This window comes from Balaenoptera borealis, assembly GCF_965194805.1.
Source record: "Balaenoptera borealis genome assembly, chromosome: 11".
Classification (NCBI taxonomy): domain Eukaryota; kingdom Metazoa; phylum Chordata; class Mammalia; order Artiodactyla; family Balaenopteridae; genus Balaenoptera; species Balaenoptera borealis.
Genome location: NC_138868.1, coordinates 44353917 through 44373394, shown reverse-complemented (window position 1 = coordinate 44373394; position 19478 = coordinate 44353917). Strand labels below are relative to the sequence as shown.

The following is a 19478-nucleotide window of genomic DNA, read 5'->3' as shown; positions in this document are numbered from 1 at the left end:
CAAATATTTTCTCAGTCCCTTTCTTTTTCTCTTCTTCTTCTGGGACCCCTATAATTCGAATGTTGGTGCGTTTAATGTTGTCCCAGAGGTCTCTGAGACTGTCCTCAGTTCTTTTCATTCTTTTTTCTTTATCCTGCTCTGCAGTAGTTATTTCCACCATTTTATCTTCCAGGTCACTTATCCTTTCTTCTGCCTCAGTTATTCTGCTATTGATCCCATCTAGAGTATTTTTAATTTCATTTATTGTGTTTTTCATCGTTGCTTGGTTCCTCTTTAGTTCTTCTATGTCCTTGTTAAATGTTTCTTGCATTTTGTCTATTCTATTTCCAAGATTTTGGATCATCCTTACTATCATTATTCTGAATTCTTTTTCAGGTAGACTACCTATTTCCTCTTCATTTGTTAGGTCTCGTGTGTTTTGACCCTGCTCCTTCATCTGCTGTGTGTTTTTCTGTTGTCTCATTTTGCTTATCTTACTGTGTTTGGGGTCTCCTTTTTACAGGTTGCAGGTTCGTAGTTCCCGTTGTTTTTGGTATCTGTCCCCAGTGGGTAAGGTTGGTTCAGTGGGTTGTGTAGGCTTCCTGGTGGAGGGGACTATTGCCTGTGTTCTGGTGGATGAGGTTGAATCTTGTCTTTCTGGTGGGCACATCCACATCTGGTGGTGTGTTTTGGGGTGTCTGTGGCCGTATGATTTTAGGCAGCCTCCCTGCTAATGGATGGGGCTGTGTTCCTGTCTTGCTAGTTGTTTGGCATAGGGTGTCCAGCACTGTAGCTTGCTGGTCGTTGAGTGAAGCTGGTTCTTGATGTTGAGATGGAGATCTCTGAGAGATTTTTGCCGTTTGGTATTACGTGGAGCTCGGAGGTCTCTTGTGGACCAGTGTCCTGAAGTTGGCTCTCCCACCTCAGAGGCACAGCCCTGATGCCTGGCTGGAGCACCAAGAGCGTTTCATCCACACAGCTCAGAATATAAGGGAGAAAAAAATAGAAAGAAAGAAAGAGGATAAAATAAAATAAAGCTATTATAATAAAAAATAAGAAAAAAAATTATTAAGAGTAAATGTATTCAGAAAAAATTTTTTTTTAATTTTTAAAAATAGATTTATTAATTTTTTACAGTAAAAAATAAGAAAAAAATTTTTAAGAAAAAAATTTTAATTTTTTAAAATAAAAAATATGAAAAAACTTATTAAAAATTTTTTTAATTTCTAAAAATAGAAAATACAGAAAAAATTATTAAGAAAACATATATTAGAAAAAAAAATTTTTTTAAGTAAAAAAAAAAAAAAAATGGACGGACCTAACCCTAGGACTAATGGTGAAAGCAAAGCTATACAGACAAAATCTCACCCAGAAGCATACACATATACACTCACAAAAAAAGGAAAACGGGAAATTAATATATCCTGCTCCTAAAGTCCACCTTTTGAATTTGGGATGATTCGTTGTCTATTCAGGTATTCAACAGATGCAGGCACATCAAGTTGTTTGTGGAGCTTTAATCCGCTGCTTCTGAGGCTGCTGGTAGAGATTTCCCTTTCTCTTCTTTGTTCGTACAGCTCCCAGCGTTCAGCTTTGGATTTGGACCCGCCTCTGCATGTACGTCGCCTGAGGGCGTCCGTTCCCCGCCCAGACAGAACAGGGTTAAAGGAGCAGCTACTTCGGGGGCTCTGGCTCACTCAGGCCGGGGGAGGGAGCAGTACGGAGGAGGCGGGGCGAGCCTGCGGCGTCAGAGGCGTCGTGACATTGCAGCAGCCTGAGGCGCGCCGTGTGTTCTCCCAGGGAAGTTGTCCCCGGATCACGGGAGCCTGGCAGTGGCGAGCTGCACCGGCTCCCGGGAGGGGCGGTGTGGAGAGTGACCTGTGCTCGCACACAGGCTTCTTGGTGGCGGCAGCAGCAGCCTTAGCGTCTCCTACTAGTCTCTGGGGTCCGCGCTGATGGCCGCGGCTCGCGCCCGCCTCTGGAGTTCGTCTAGGCGGCGCTCTGAATCCCCTCTCCTTGCGCGCTTTCGGGAGGTCTGACGTCTTCTGCCAGCGTTCAGTGGGTGTTCTGTAGGAGCAGTTCCACGTGTAGATGTATTTCTACTGTATCTGTGGGAAGGAAGGTGATCTCCGCGTCTTACTCTTCCGCCATCTTGCCCCTCCTCCATTGCCTTAGTTTTTACCTAAGAACGTCACTTTTCTGTTCCGGGATTCCATCCAGGATAGCATATTACATTTAATTGTCACACTTCCGTAGGCTCCTCTTGCCTGTGACAAGTTCTCAGACTTCCCTTGTTTTTGATGGCAATTTTCAGGAGTACTGGTATTTTGTAGGATGCCCTGCTATTGGAATTTGTCTGATGTTTCTTTCCTGGTTAGCCTGCAGTTGAACACAGAAATCTGCAGTCAGTGGATCCACGATCCACAATCCACTGACTGCAAATTTCTGTGTTCCCTTAGCTTCAGCACTACAGTGTTCTCTTAGCTTCAACATGCATGAAATTAGAATCAAATGTCTGCAGGAAGCCTCAAGCACAGTTTGGAGAATCACAGATGGAGAAGTGGAGTCCAGGTTCCTTGGTGTGGCCTACAAGACCCTTCTCAGTCTGCCCTGCCCACTTCACCAGCCTCCTCTCCCTGCTGGGACCATCCCAGCTTCACCGAAGTCCCCCAGTAGGTCTGGGCTTTGAGGCATATTGATTCTTCTACCTGGAATGCCTACCTTCCTTTCTCTGCCTGCCTATTCCTGGCCTCTAAGATCCAGTTTAACTTTTCCCCCTCCCTGATGTCCTTCCCTCTTTCCCTAAGGAGGCTGTCACTGTCCCCGGGGTTCCCTCAAAACTTGTCACATCTCTCTGTATTGTTCTTCTTGGTTCACAGGTCCACCTCTCCCTCTAGGCTGGAAGCTTCTTGAGAGCAGGGACTGAGTCATAATCCTCTCTGTATTCCTCATGCCCAGTGTGAGGCCTGGCACACAGTAGGTGCTCAAGAGATGCTTAGTGAATGACTCTGACATTAGAGAAAGGTGCTGTGTCCGTACCAGCCTTAACACAGCACGTTGACTTGATCCTAGGAATGTGGCGTGCCCCAATGGATGCGGGATGCCAATAACCAACCCTTGGGTGGTTCTTTTAAAGCTGCTTTCTCCCTGCCCCAGAGGGGTGTGAGTACATGGTGTGAACATGGAAAGGGCCACCAGGGGGCTCCAGGGAGCAGTTCACTGGCCCAGCCAGAGAAGAAGGTTCAGTGGTGGCTTCAGCAGCAAGCCTCGAGTCCTGCAGAATCTACAAAGAAAGTGTGTCAAAAGAGAGGTCTGTTTTGCTACTGATGTGCCAGGCTCTGTAGCAAGGACAGGATGTACCAGTCTGTTCTGAAAACATGTGTGGGCCCCGGACAGTCTTTTTTCCCCAGAGGTCTCTGCCTGCAGAAATCGGCACAAAAGATACCAATAGCCAAGAAATAATATTTGCAGGAGCAAATGATCTCATTATAGCTGCCAGCAGACCTTCACTTCATTCAGATTTCCCAATTTCTGCTTCCACTCCAGCGTTAATAGTTCCCCCTGGATCGGAAACTCTTCATGGATATTCCTAAAGCCAAGATTATCACTGAGAAGTTGGAGCCAGAATCTCAGGGCTCTTTTTGAATTCTATGAGGAGGGGAAAAAAACAGCTGAGTTAATTTGAGAGGATGAAGCTTGAATTAGAAATTGGTCTCTGGGGTCAGTAACATCTATTATTTTGTTCTTGCGGCTGATATTACTAACAGTAATAAGAATAAAATAGCCCTTGTGTATTGGGTGCCTACTCCATGCTAGACTTTGGGATGGAGATTCTGCCCATGCCAGGCACTTGCCCTTGGCCATCCAGAGGGAATTAGAGCAGCGTAATCCCTGCCCGTTCTGCTACAAAGATATGAGCTCCACCTCATAGATGAGGAAACTGAGGGTCAACCACATTAAGTGGTTTGTCAAGGCTAGAAATCAGATTCTCTCTGACTTCAAGACCTGAAGGCTTGTCAATCACCCAAACACACCCCAAAAGGCTCCTTTTAAGATGCCAATCATGAAACATGTCTGTGCTCCAGGGGATGAGAAGGGATTATTACAGGAGACAGAAATGTATAGATATTACAAGTAAACCCATCATTAATAATAATGATAAAAAGGATGATAATATCTTACAGTTCTGGGGCCATGAGCTTCTTGGCAGTCATGATGGACAAATACAGAGGGATATCTGCTAGAATTTAATGCTATTTGTACTCAGAAGACTTTTATCGTTTACTTCAAGAGCAAAGTTAAGATGGAACCTCTGAACTCGCACGTGTTAAGAGGAGGACTCCTCCTCCTAAGGGTTTTGACCCCGCTGCTCAGGATCCTCCCACACCCATCTTCTGTTTGGCTTCCCAAATGCGATTGCGGTCAGGTGAGGTGCCCATCGGACAGGCTCCAGGAAACTGGCACTGGTGGCTCCCTGTCCCGAAGGCTCTCTCACCAGGATTTCTGAGAATGAGATTCTAAACGGTAGAGCCCAGAACCAAACTTGGAGAACACTCCAGTCCCAGCTGAAAGGCATTAATTGTCCATCCACAGCTTTCTTAAATAGGAGAGCATTTGTAACTGGAGAGCAAAGCAGTTTCTACACAGAACCATAACTAAAGTAGGATGTGCAAAAGCCTCTTGGACTTTCGTCCCACACGATAGCCTAAGTCCCTTTAGAAACCGCCAAGTTTCTCAGGACCAGGTGTGTACTGTGCCCTTGGCCAGGCATCATGCGGCCGTGCCTGGCACATCCTCGGCAAGTTCACTTCGCCGCGCTCTGGGACTCACCCCGGGTCATCATGAAACTTTTCATTATTTTTTGTTGTCAAACCTTTGTCAGCATCTTCATCCCCAAAGAAGTGGTTTGTATTCCCTTTGACGGTATTTGTGACTCTAGTAAGTAAGAGATAATTACACTCCGGTTTTAAAATTAAAACACACAAAAAACTAACAATGCCAGTGAGGAGTTACATACATTTTACGGCAGCCTACTTCCCTCGAGTCAACAGACTGAGTTTGCTGTGTTTCATGCAGGCTCTGAGGCGTTTGAAGATACATTTTTATTTTAAGAAGCCTGAAACTCCTTCTCTCTTGCTTCCAGTTAGTATGAAATAATGCTTCAAATTCTTTTGTATTTTAGCACCTCTGGAGGAATTTAAGGCTCTAAAACTGCGATTAAAATGTGAGCATTGAGTTGGAAGATTAAATGAGAGAATGTATCAGAAAGCATTTGGAGATGTTTTTATTGCATCATGTTCTCTCTATGTGCATAATGCTTGGATTTGGCAGGAAAGGAAAAAGGCGTTCTTGTCTTGTGGCTGCCGAGAATTTTTTTTTTTCTTTCTTTCTTTCTTTCTTTCTTTTTTTTTTTGTCCCCTGGTTTGTGCTTGGAAAGTGAAAATATATTCAAGCGAGTCCTTACAAACATTTGATGTTGTTTTCATAAGAAGTGAGAGGAACTGTGAAAAGTGATTTAAAAAGTGGAATTAGATTCTTAACGTCGTTTGGCCAGTGACCCCGTCTGCGGGGTGGGAGAGGAGTTCTGTGGGGTGTGGCTGGCCCTCGATGCCTGTCCACGAACCTCTCATTAGTGGGCTTAGTGGAAGTTGGTCAAGTTTTCCTCTATGGAGGTTTTGGGAGGAGAAGACATCTTCCCACTGTGTCAGAGGAACGAATGCCACAGATTGAGGGGCCGTGCTCTTTTCAGAATGTAAGCCTGGCTGCAGGAACCCACCTGGGCACGGGCGGGCTGGCTTAGCTCTTTGCTTTTCACCCACGTCCTCCACTCCCACTGCCTTGACGAGTGATGTGCGGAGGCCAGTAGGGCAGCACCGAGGACTTCAGGACTTGGGGAGAGAGTTTCTCTCTGGCAAGTGAGCCTTTGGCTGTACTTACACAGATGGGCATTTGGGCACTGGACAGCTGTGAACACCCCCAAAAGACATTGTAGGGCCCATGGGAGCAAAGATGGAGTGAGAAACTTGAAACTAGGATTCCAGTATGACAGAGAAGAAAGAGTTAAGTTTTGTGTGCTATATGCTAAACTTTCTCATAGGGCTTTCATTTCTGTAAATTATAGGAGAAAGCCCTATTTTGACAACCCTGCGTTTAAGACATATCCACCACTTTGACTATTAAGTGGCGTTATCTTGCCCTCCCCGCTCCCACCCCCAGATGTGCTTTGATAACCAGGCAGCACTCCCTGATGTCATCAATACTTAAATTTATTTGGAGGGATGAGGAGAGTTTTAGCCCTTGAGAAACAATGGCCAGTGTTTACTCTCCAGGGGAATCAGCTTTTACATCATCTGAACCTAAGACATTTTCTGGACTGCAATATATATTATCACAGATCTTAATTTGAGGCGTAGATGTTAGAATAATTTCGTTTTGAAATATGGTGGTAGTAAAAGTCAGCATTAACATGAGCAGTCAATAATTCAAACTTTTATTTGCTCTTATATCAAAGGAATATCTTCCTGCTCCCACCAGCCGGGGAGGTGGGGAGTCTGGGGGCAGGGGGGGAGGGGAGAAGATTTAGTGTTTTGCTGATAATTGTATTTTTCAGCCCAATTTGATTTTTTTTCTTAAGAACTGATTTTTATCTTTGTAACTGATTTGTTTAATTTCTGAAGTCCACAAGAGTCCCGCATAGCTCCCTGGATCTTCGTGAAAAGGCACATGACCTTTCCCACTAAGCTGCTGGCACCAATCTATGCATGCCTTATTAGGGGCAGAAAGTTTAAAAACTTATGAGAACTGTTTATAATCTCCATTTGTTTCCCCCTTTTAACATCTTAATGCTTTGGTGAACTGCCTGTTTTGGCAAAGAGGTCTCAAGTGGAATGATTGAGGGGGAATTTTCCCCCTTGGTGGAACTGATTGACTAGCCTATGTGAGCAGCTTTAGAAAACTTTTCATCTGTAGAATAATTTTGGCTATTATGAACATAAATGGCTTTGTCACCCTTTAGCAGGCAGATGGAGCATGCGTTTCACATTATTAACTCGAGGCGGCATTGGGGCTGGTTGAAGCAACTTTCAAGAAAGCAGAGTCTATACGTGCCCATCTTGCTTCCAGTTCCACTGCAAAAGGCAGTGTTCACACTGCCCAGGGTTGTGGAACAGCCCCTTCTGATGGGAATGCTGTGTGACATGGACCTTGCCAAAAACTAATGGATCATTTACAGGAAATAAGAAGTTAAGGAGGAGGATGAGTCAGTAGACTTCAAAGCAAACCCATTGCCACAGAACTTAAATAATGAATACCAAGAACTGAGGATTTCATAGACAGCTTCTACAGCTCTCTGTGCAGCTGGAAACTTTGTGCAACTCCAGCACGGTCTGCTCTGATGAAGGGTCCCTACTGCTTCAGGGAGGAAGAGGAGATAAGGAAGAAGGAAGGAAAGAAAGGGAGAAAGAGAAGGGCGGGGATGGAAAAGAAAGAAGGGGAGCGATTTGAAAAGAAAGGGAGAGGAAGAAGGATGGATGGGTGGGTGGATGGATAGATGGAGGGAGGAAGAGAGGGAGGGATGAAGGAGAAGAGAGGAAGAACAGAGAGATGGAGGGGCAGAGGATGGGGGTGGTCTGAAGGTGGGAAGTTAGTCTAACTTTGCACAAATATGTTTTGCGTGGCAAGTATCCTGGTACATCTGTCACGTGGGTCTCTGTTTAGCGGATTACTAAAGTCAAAATAAAATTGTGTATCTTTTAAATGCCACTGAGTCATTTATGAGCCCATAGACAAGGGGTTTAAGGAGTTTTCTTTTGGAACTACTTATAATGGAGAACTGTGTTTGAGAAAATTGAGGGCTGGTTCAGATTATAAACACAGTGCAGAGGTCCCTCACTTAAGAAAACTTGTATATCAATGAAATAGATGGATTCGGGAGATTCATGCATATTACAAAAACGTTTTGATCCAGCGATTCCACCTTCAGGAGTTTATTCTTAAGAAATAATTAGACAAGGGTGTGAACCCTGTGTGGATAACAGCATTGTCCATACTTGTGAAAACCTTGAAATAAACTATATGTCTAATAAGAGACATTAAATAAATCATGGCATATGTATATTACATGTATAATATACCATAATATCATTAAAACTACGGTGCAGTTCTATATTATTGACATGGAATGATTTTCACAGTATATTAATTTAAATCTTTTTGGAAAGTATTTATATATTTATATATGTATATACATTTATATTTGCATTGAACAAAGTCTGGAGGTACGTACCTAAAGTGTTAACAATGGTTGAAACTGGGAAAGTAGGGTTTGGAGTGATTTTAGTTTTCTTGTCTGCATTTTCTCATTTATTTTCTACAATGAATATGTATTACTTGCCTAATATAAAAAACAATTGGTAGGAGAGGGGGATTTTTCAATCTGAGAGAGGATTTATTCAAGCTCTTTTCCCACAGAGAAGGGCCCAAGTTAAGTTTGTGTTTACAGAGTCCCTCCCAATGTTGGAAGGGGAAAAACAACTTCCCCAAATGTCAAAGTCCTATTTCTGGATCCTTTTTGCTTCAATGGCCCTCTGGTGCCAAGCCTTCCCTCTTGCTCGTAGCCTGAGCTGAGTCCTCTCAGGCGGCTGGATGCCCTTCCAGCCGGGCAGCACTGGAGGGAAAGTCAGCAAGGCACCTCTGGCTGGTGGTGCCCTTTCCTCTGGGTTGGAGACCCACCATGACCAGATTCTAATGGGAGGTGACCAGAGGCCACCCAAGGCCAGCTTGGGTATTTTAAAAGACTCGGGTGAGGAGGAAAAAAATCACTTCTTAGAAAGAAAAAAGAACCCCAAAACTGCCAGTCATTGGAAGGTTCTTGCTGGCATACCCGTCTGGGTCCTGAGGAAAACCAGGAACAGAACTCCTGCCTCATTCTCAGAAATTCTCCAAGGAAATCAGCGTGGGCCCATTGAGAGTCTGAGATGGGTGTGCGGGCCCCCTCCCTGGCTTTTGTTCTCCATGATAGATGCTCCCAGTCTCTGGGTGACATGGGTTTTATTCCCTCCTTGTGGGATTGGTGAGGGTGCCCTGGCAGGCCCTGACCACAGGCCTCTGAGGTGGCCCCCTGGATCTTGCTCTTCCATCTGCTTGAGGGCCGTGGTGAACTCTGGGACCACTTCCCACTCTTGTCTTGGTTTCTCTTTGTTGGATCCAGCTGGTCTCATCCCTGGGGCAGGATGGGTGTGGGAGGAGGATGAAGACAGTTGGGATTCTTTAGCTGGTGGGTTGCTGGCCTGGAGCAGAGCCCAGATTCTCAGCCGTCCCTACCACAGCCTCCCCTGCCCCTAGTTCATGGTTGAGATGTAAATTCAGTTCTGACTTGATCGGGAGCCAGCACGATGACTGCTTACTTCTCTGTAAGGCATCTGGACCTCACTGGAGCCAAACTTAATCTTTATCCACCACCCACTGGCTCTGTGATCCAGGCAGATCACTTAACATCTCTGAGCCTCTGTTTCCTCATCTGTAAAATTTCAGCTTTATTGGGGGTGGAGGTTGTGGGTAGGGGTGGAGAAGACTGAGTGCCCTAACATAGGGAAGTACTTCGAATAATACCTTGCACACTATAATAATAATTATTATTACTACTGTGATAACTGATATTTATTGAACAATACTTTGTGTCAGGTACTTTTATAAACACTTTGCATGTAGAAATTTACTTAATCCTCACAATGGCCTCTGAAGTAGGTACTAACTAATCCCATTTACAGATGAGAAAATTGAACCATGGAGAAATTGAATAACTTGCCGTTAAGTGAATTAGTGAAATAACCAGGCTGTGACCAAGAAGTTCTTCTTTTTTTTTTTTTTAATTGTAAAATACACATAACATAAAATGTACCGTCTTACCAATGTTCAAGTTCACAGTTCAGTGGTGTTCAGTACATTCACACTGCTGTGCAGCTGATCTACAGAACTCTTTTCATCTTGCAAAACTGAAACTCTATACCCATTAAACAGCAACTCCCCATTTCCCCCTCCCCCCAGACCCTGGAAACCACCATTCTACTTTCTGTCCCTATGAATTTGACTATATACCTCATATAAGTAGAATCATTCAGTATTTGTCTTTTTGTGACTGGCTTATTTCACTTCGCATAGTGTTCTTAAGGTTTATTTATGTAGTTGCATGTGTCAGAATTTCCTTCCTTTTTGAGGCTGAATAATATTCCATTGCATAACTGACAAAGGATTAATCTCCAAAATTTACAAGTAGCTCATGTAACTCAATATCAAAAAAACAAACAACCCAATCCAAAAATGGGCAGAAGACCTAAGTAGACATTTCTCCAAAGAAGATATACAGATTGCCAACAAACATATGAAAGGATGCTCAACATCACTAATCATTAGAGAAATGCAAATCAAAACTACAACGAGGTATCACCTCACACCAGTCAGAATGGCCATCATCAAAAAATCTACAAACAATAAATGCTGGAGAGGGTGTGGAGAAAAGGGAACCCTTTTACACTGTTGGTGGGAATGTAAATTGATACAGCCACTATGGAGAACAGTATGGAGGTTCCTTAAAAAACTAAAAATAGAACTATCATACGACCCAGCAATCCCCCTACTGGGCATATACCCTGAGAAAACCATAATTTAAAGAGTCATGTACCACAATGTTCATTGCAGCTCTGTTTACAATAGCCAGCACATGGAAGCAACCTAAGTGTCCATTGACAGATGAATGGATAAAGAAGATGTGGCACATATATACAATGGAATATTACTCAGCCATAAAAAGAAACGAAATTGGGTCATTTGTAGAGATGTGGATGCACCTAGAGACTGTCATACAGAGTGAAGTAAGTCAGAAAGAGAAAAACAAATACCGTATGCTAACACATATATATGGAATCTAAAAAAAAAAAAAGAAAATGGTTCTGAAGAACCCAGGGGCAGGGCAGGAATAAAGATGCAGACATAGAAAATGGACTTGAGGACACGGGGAGGGGGAAGTGTAAGCTGGAAGGAAGTGAGAGAGTGGCATGGACATATATACACTACCAAATGTAAAATAGCTAGCTAGTGGGAAGCAGCCACATAGCACAGGGAGATCAGCTCAGTGCTTTGTGACCACCTAGAGGGGTGGGATAGGGAGGGTGGGAGGGAGACGCTAGAGGGAGGAGATATGGGGATATATGTATATGTATAGCTGATTCACTTTGTTATAAAGCAGAAACCAGCACACCATTGTAAAGCAATTATACTCCAATAAAGATGTAAATAAATAAATTAATTAAAATATGCCTAGAAAAAAATATTCCATTGCGTATATATACCACATTTTGCTTATCCATTCATCTGTCCCTGGACATTTGGCTATTGTGAATAATGCTGTTGTGAACATAGATATATGTGTTTGAGTTCCCGCTTTCAATTCTTTTGGACATACACCCAGAAGTGGAATTGCTGGGTAATACGGTAAGTCTATTTCTGATTTCTTGAGGAACCACCATACTGTTTTCCATAGTGGTTGTACAATTTTATGTTCCCACCAGTAGTGCACAAGGATTCCAATATTTCCACATCCTCCCCAACACATGCTGTTTCTTGTTTTTTTCATAGTAGGCATCCTAGTGGGTGTGAGGTTTATCTATGTAGTTGCTTGTGGTTTTGATGTGCACTTCCCTCATGTTAAGAGACGTGAGCTTCCTTTCATGTGCTTATTGGCCATTTGTGTATCTTTGGAGATATGTCTATCAAGTTCTTTGCCCATTTTTTAATCACTTTTTTTTGTCGTTGTTAAGTTATAGGAGTTTTTAATATATTCTGGACATTAACCCCCTATCAGATACATGATTTACAAATATTTTCTTCCATTCTGTAGGCTGCCACTTCACTCTGTTGATTCTGTCCTTTGATGCACAGAAGTATTAAATTCGATGTAGTTCAATTTATCTTTTTTTTTTTTTTTAACTTTTGTTGCCTTCGCTTTTGGTGCCTTAGCAAAACAAGGAATTCTTTTGGGTGACCTATAGTTGAGGCAAGATGAGGGAAGAAGCAAATTCTACCCATTTTGTTTGGAAAAGTAAGGCATGAAGACAGAAGCCAGCACCCTGCGTGGTGTTGAGTGGTGCGGAGAAACTTAATAACAAAAAAAAAAGTAGGAAACTATAACTAAGGGAAGGCAGTTTGGGATTGGTTCCCAGCCCAAAATGGAGAGAAAAAGAGCCTAAGAATACTGTATAAGCAGACACTATTTGAGGCAGAAAAAAGAAAGGGTCCTCAAGGGCTGAGAGCCAGAAAGTCCAAATAAGAATGAAAAATTAGGAGAAGATGGGGAACTGATGGGCCTTTGACAATCTAAAGGGGGAAAAAGGTGGTGTGCATTAGGGAAGGAATTATTGGGTTGAAATTTGAGCAGGGAAGTTGAAAAATTCTTCCGGCTGGGGAAAAGGGAGATTCTACTGACTTGGGGGGAAATGGATTTTACAACAGTAGAGGAGAAAAAGCAGGACAGAGAGGAAGTGAGGCTGCTAATTAAGAGAGAGGGAGGGCTTTTCAGAGACCCAAGGAAATGACTGCAGAGCTAAATTCTTAGTCCCTTTCAGCCTTCCCTGTAAGGGGTTCCAGTAACAATGAGTTGGGCACAGCCAGAGTAGGCGAGGGAACAGTAGGCATGGGAGCACTGAAGAGTGTGCAGAGAAATATCTGAAGCCCATGCACACCCTTTGGTTTCTGTTATTTATTTTAAAAATGGCAAGAACTGTACCGCGGTAGGAAAAACCCTGGCCACGATTGCTGCTGCAGACCCCTGAAAGGTGGGGGAAGCCTTCAGTGTCTGAGGCAAGCAAACTTCAAACAGCAGCAGCCTGGCCGGAAGACAACTCCACAAGCCAGGAGAGGGTTCAGCTGGAAAGAGCACTGTGCTGGGAGTTGAGAGGCCTGGTGCAGCCCGGCTTGGCCGAGAATTCACTCTGCTTCGTTGATTCCTCACATCTTCATCTAGAAAACAGAGGCCACGGCTAGCTGATCGTAGTTTCAGAGAGGCAAAGAGTCTTATTCAGATGATCTCAAGTGAATGATCTCAAGTGATGGGGGGTTTAGTTTAAGGATGTACGTGGACAAGAAGTCTGAAAAAATAGACAAGGCAGACCAGAGGCTGAGCAGACACCACAGGAGAGCTGGACCTTAAGGAGGAGGAACATGAAGGGTGCTCAGAAACTAAGGCAGCAGGAGAGGCCTCACTGGTAGAAGTTTCTGGACTGTCAGTCTGGTGTCCTGCCACTAACATGACTCTGTTCTGTTCTCTTGCTACCGGATCGCTTCCTGACTCTCCTCTCTGGATCTTTTCTCTCCTTCTTTGCTTCTGCTTGAAGTAAGGATTGTTCTGTGGGCTCTGATCCTGAGCCCAAGACTTGTTCTTAGTGGATGAAGAAGATGATGAAGATGATAATAGCAGCTAACATTTATTGAGTGCCTACTCTGTGCCAGGCACTGTTCTAAGCACATTATAGGTCTTAAATCACTTCATCTTCTTACCAATCTTATGGGGCAAGAACCATCATTATCCCCAGTTGGAAAAAGCTGAGGCCCAGTGAAGCAGTTTCCCATGGTCACACAGCTAGTAAGTGTCATAACCAGCGTTCGGATCCAGGCAGTAAACTCCAGAGCCTGTGCTCTGCATACCACCCCACTGCTCCCAGCAAGGATGGAAGGAGTGAGCTGCTAGAGGTCTTCAATTCCTGTTTCCCTCAATGGTCACCCAAACAGCGGTCAACTGTCTATTCTTATCCACCTGTTTAGGACTTTTTTGGGGGGTATCTTTCAATCTGTACCAGCTCTGAGGGGTGGTCCTATCCTGAATTTACTGTGTGTTACATCTTGATGGACTCAGGTGTTTCCCGTTATGAATTGCTTGACATGGGATGGTCAGGGAGGTGGGCTGGCAAGAGACGTGACTGAGGATCTGATTCACTACACAGAATGGCACAGACAAAGGCATTCAAGCATGGTAACAGAAGGATTAGGAACGTCTCAGCTCTATTAGGAGATCTAGGCAAAGATGTGGGACTAGAATTGAGGATGAGGGTGGTGGTGGTGGCCATTAAGCCACAAGAATGAATGAACTTTCCTAAGGAGAGTGTACAACGTGGTGACTTGGACTACATTTATCAGATTCTTGCTCTGCAAGTCTAAATACCAGATGAATCCCAACAATAGATTTTTTTTTTAATTTGCCTTTTTTTTCTATTTTTGTAATGATTGCAGAATAGTTTTGCTGAAATGGACTTCACATGGTCTTAGGATATCCACCAGGGCATATCTCACTGCCCACCTCTTAATACCTAACTGCCCAGGCCATGCTTTATAGACAGGCTGGTGACGATTGCAAGGGCAGTTAGAAATCAAGCGCTTGTTGGCAGTGATTTAGGTGTAGGGCTTTTAGTCAGTTACGTATTTCGGTGGAAAAAAATGGCTCAAGTTCTTTAACTGGAATTGTACAAATATAGTTTGTACACTCCATTCCTTAATCCACAGAATAAAAGGACAAGCCAGAAGGATGCATTCCGAAAGTATTGGGGCTGATCAGATCTTTTTCTGATTATGTTCTTTTGGAGTTTAACTATCTAAGCTCTAGAAATATGGGAACAGGTCAGGCCTGGAGCATTCTGCATTGAGTAGTTCAAGATCCACTGATAGAATTCAAAGTCTTACCAGGGGGCTGTGCAAGCCAGATGCTCTGCTTTAACTTGACCTTTCCCTGCATTTGGAGAGTGCCCCAGCCAGGTAAGGGCTTCCACTCACAATCATCATCTTCTGTGTATAATTTGAAATGTTTGACACTGTGCTCCCATTTAGGATTCTTACACTTTTTTTTAACTTAAAAATTGTTCCATATTTACACTTATATCCATAGATCTGTTTACATGATCACTTATAGTTTTTAATAACTTCATGGAATCCTGTTGGATCGCTATACTGAATTTACTTAATGTTCCCCTGGATTGGACATTTAAGCCGATTCGATTTTGGTTTTTATTAATATGCTGTTCGAAACTTTGTTCATGTTGTTTACTTTCTTCCCTTCTCTCTCTCTTTTCCTTCTGAGTATTTCCTTGGGAATATAGTCCCAAAGAAGGATTAAGGATCAGAGGTTTTATAGCTCTTGTTTCATAGCGTCAGACAGCCTGCAGAAACACTGGAGTCATTCACAGTGCCCCCAGCGATGGTTGAGCACACTTGTTCCCAACAGCTCTGCCAGTATTGTTCTATCATTGTCTCCTATGCTGTTTTTAAGTACGTATACAGTTATTTTGATTCATATTTCTTAAATTATTAGTGAGGTGGAACATTTTCCCATGGCTTCGTTTATCAGGTACATTTCCAGGGAACAGAATGCGTATATAAAGTGGCTGGCACAGGTTACCGCTTAATAATGTTCTTTCTCTCTCCCTCTTTTCCCTTTCCCTCATTAGTCATTGGTCAAATAGGGTGTCATTACTGATGACAGTATGTTTATATCACAATATAAGATTTCATTCCTATTTTGGATCATAAATATTTATCCATTATATCTACCATAATTTAAAACTTTCTTTTGCTCCCTTTATATTTGTTTTGTTAGTTTTTATTAAGGAGACTTTATTTTTTTATTATTTTTTTATAGAAGTATAGTTGATTTACAGTGTTGTGTTAATTACTGCTGTACAGCAAAGTGATTCTCTTATACATATATATATATATATATATATATATTCTTTTTTTATATTCTTTTCCATTATGGTTTTCATAGGATATTGAATATAGTTCTCTGTGCTGTACAGTAGGACCTTGTTGTTTATCCATTCTATACATAAAAGCTTACATCTGCTAACCCCAGCCTCCCACTCCATCCTTCTCCCAACCCCCTCCCCCTTGGCAACCACCAGTCTGTTCTCTATGTCTGTGATTCTGTTTCTGTTTCATAGATAGGTTCATTTGTGTCATATTTTAGGTTCCACATATAAGTGGTATCATGTGGCATTTGTCTTTCTCTTTCTTACTTCACTTAGTGTGATAATCTCTAACTGAATCCATGTTGCTGCAAATGGCATTATTTTGTTCTTTTTTATGGCTGAGTAGTATTCCAGTGTATATATGTACCGCATCTTCTTTATCCATTCATCTATCAATGGACATTTAGGTTGTTTCCATGTCTTGGCTATTGTGAATAGTGCTGCTATGAACATAGGGGTGCATGTATCTTCTTTAATTATAGTTTTATCCAGATATATGCCCAGGATTGGGATTACTGGATCATATGGTAATTCTGTTTTCAGTTCCCTGAGGAACCTCCATACTGTTTTCCACAGTGGCTGCACCAACTTACATTCCCACCAACAGTGTAGGAGGGTTCCCTTTTCTCCACACCCTCTCCAGCATTTATTGTTTGTAGATTTTTTGATGATGGCCATTCTGACTGGCGTGAGGTGGTACCTCATTGTAGTTTTGATTTGCATTTCTCTAATTATTAGCGATGTTGAGCATCCTTTTGTGTGCCTATTGGCCATCTGTATGTCTTCTTTGGAGAAATGTCTAGGTCTTCTGCCCATTTTTGGATAGGGTTGTTTGTTTTTTTGTTGTTGAGTTGTATGAGCTGTTTGTATATTTTGGAAATTAAGCCCTTGTCGGTCGCATCATTTGCAAATATTTTCTGCCACTCTGCCACCATTTTGTTTATGGTTTCCTTTGCTGTGCAAAAGCTTGTAAGTCTGATTAAGTCCCATTTGTTTATTTTTGTTTTTATTTCTATTGCCTTGGGAGACTGACCTAAGAAAACATTGGTTTGATTTATGTTAGAGAACGTTTTGCCTATGTTCTCTTCTAGGAGTTTTATGGTGTTATGTCTTATGTTCAAGTCTTTAAGCCATTTTGAGTTTATTTTTGTATATGGTGAGAGGGTGTGTTCTAACTTCATTGATTTACATGCAGCTGTCCAACTTTCCCAACACCACTTGCTGAAGAGACTGTCTTTTTCCCATTGTATATTCTTGCCTCCTTTGTTGAAGATTAATTGACCATAGGTGTGTGGGTTTATTTCTGGGCTTTCTATTCTGTTCCACTGATCCATATGTCTGTTTTTGTTCCAATACCACACTGTTTTGATTACTGTAGCTTTGTAGTATTGTCTGAAGTCTGGGAGAGTTATGCCTCCTGCTTTGTTCTTTTTCCTCAGGATTGCTTTAGCAATTCTGGGTCTTTTATGGTACTGTATAAATTTTAGGATTATTTGTTCTAGTTCTGTGAAAAATTTCATGGGTAATTTGATAGGGATTGCATTAAATCTGTAGATTGCTTTGGGTAGTATGACCATTTTAACAACGTTGATTCTTCCAATCCAAGAGCATGGGATATCTTTCCATTTCCTTTATTAATGTTTTATAGTTCTCAGAATACAAGTCTTTCACCTCCTTTGTCAGGTTTATTCCTATGTATTTTATTTTTGGGGGTGTGATTTTAAAAGGTATTTTTTTTTTTAACTTTCCCTTTCTGATACTTCATTGTTGGTGTAAAGAAATGCAACCAATTTCTGTATGTTAATCTTGTATCCTGCTACTTTGCTGAATCCATTTATCAGTTCTAGTAGTTTTTGTGTGGAGTTTTTAGGGTTTTCTATATATAGTATCATATCATCTGCATATAATGACAATTTTACCTCTTCCCTTCCAATTTGGATATATTTTATTTCTTTTTCTTGTCTAATTGCCATGGCTAGGACTTCCAATATTGTGTTGAATAGAAGAGGTGAGAGTGGGCGTCCTTGTCTTGTTCCAGATTTTAGCGGGAAAGCTTTCAGCTTTTCCCCATTGAGTACTATATTAGCTGTGGGTTTGTCATAAATAGCTTTTATTATCTTGAGATATGTTCCCTTTATACCCACTTTGGTAAGAGTTTTTATCATGAATAAAATGGATGTTGAATTTTGTCACATGCTTTTTCTGCATCTATTGAGATGATCCATGTGGTTTTTGTCTCTTCTTTTGTTTATGTGGTGTATCACATTGACTGATTTGTATATGTTGAACCATCCATGTGAACTTGGGATGAATCCCACTTGGTTGTGGTGTATGATCGTTTTTATGTGTTGTTGGATTCAGTCTGCTAATATTTTGTTGAGAATTTTTAGGAGACTTTAAATAGACTTCAAAATATTTGAATCTACCTCCCTCCTGCCTTATAATACTATTTAGTCTGTCAATAGTCATGAAGTCATCTCTCAGCTATAGCTGGGATAAATACCCTTTTTTTAAAATGACCAATTTGGAAAGTATTATCATGTTTGGTAAGTTATGGATATAATCTACTTTCTTTCTTATTGATACCAGATTGTTCCACCAGCATTTATTAAATGGTGATTCTGTCATCCATTTATTGTGATTCTTAGTTTTTTGTTTGTTTGTTTGTTTGCTGTATCCTAAGAACTTATATGTGCTTAATTCATCTCTGGAATCACTATTTTATTGGAGTCCTTGTCCTGGCTTTGATCCAACAAAATTCAGTTTTGATGAAGATCACTTTATAATATATCCTTAAATTTGATTATTACATCCTCCAATCTTCTTTGGTATTATTGTGTATTTAGTTTTCCTTATTAATTTTGCTAGTGATTTATCACATACTAGAGCAGGCTTGCAGGAATTTAATTGTTCTTATGTTAATCTGTTTTTTGTTTTATAGACTAATGTTAGTGATATTACTCTAAATTTTCTAAATCAGGAGCAATGGCTGTAATTTTGTTTATTTAGGTATTTCTTTATTTTTCTTCCCATTATGGTTTTATCACTTTTACTTCACTACGATATCTTATTCATGTAGATTTGTAGATTCTCAAGTATTTTATTTTTTTTCAGTATTGGGGATAGTACCATTTTTCATTGCCTTTTCTAGCTCTACATCATTGGTGTGCATTGGATTGTTCTTGCATTTTCTATTTACACTATTGTATCATCTGCAAAAAAGTGGTATTTCTATTTCTGCCTTTCCTATATTTATTCTCTATTTCTTGTTCATCTTGTCCTGCAATCTTTTTTACTATGACCTCCAATAGAGGTGCTGAGAGGAGCGTCTTAGACCTCTGCCTGTGTTTGCAAAGTAAAGCCCCCAGGACTGCGCTATCCACTACAGTTAGCACCTACTAGCCACTGGTGGATATTTAAATTCAAATAAACTAAAAATTAAGTAAAATTTAAACATCAGTTTTTCAGTCACATTAGCCACATTTAAGTGTGCGATATGGCACATGTGACTAGTTACTGCTATACCGGACAGTGTAGGAATAAAGGTTTCCATCATTGCAACAAACGTGAATGGACAGCTGTCATCTAGGATCTCCACACTAAAAATAATATTGAAACTCTGATTTAAATCTCCAATCTTTTTTATCTCAAGGAATACACCCCCTCTTCCTATTTCAAAGGGTTCTTATAAAGAGTTAATGTTGAATGTTAATG

At 41.5% G+C, this 19478-nt stretch overlaps 1 protein-coding gene across 2 annotated transcripts in view; it reads left to right on the top strand.

Annotated features, from left to right (window-relative positions):
* The window catches only part of PARVA (parvin alpha), a 184684-nt gene that overhangs the window by 37789 nt on the left and 127417 nt on the right, over nucleotides 1-19478 (top strand). The window lies entirely within an intron of this gene.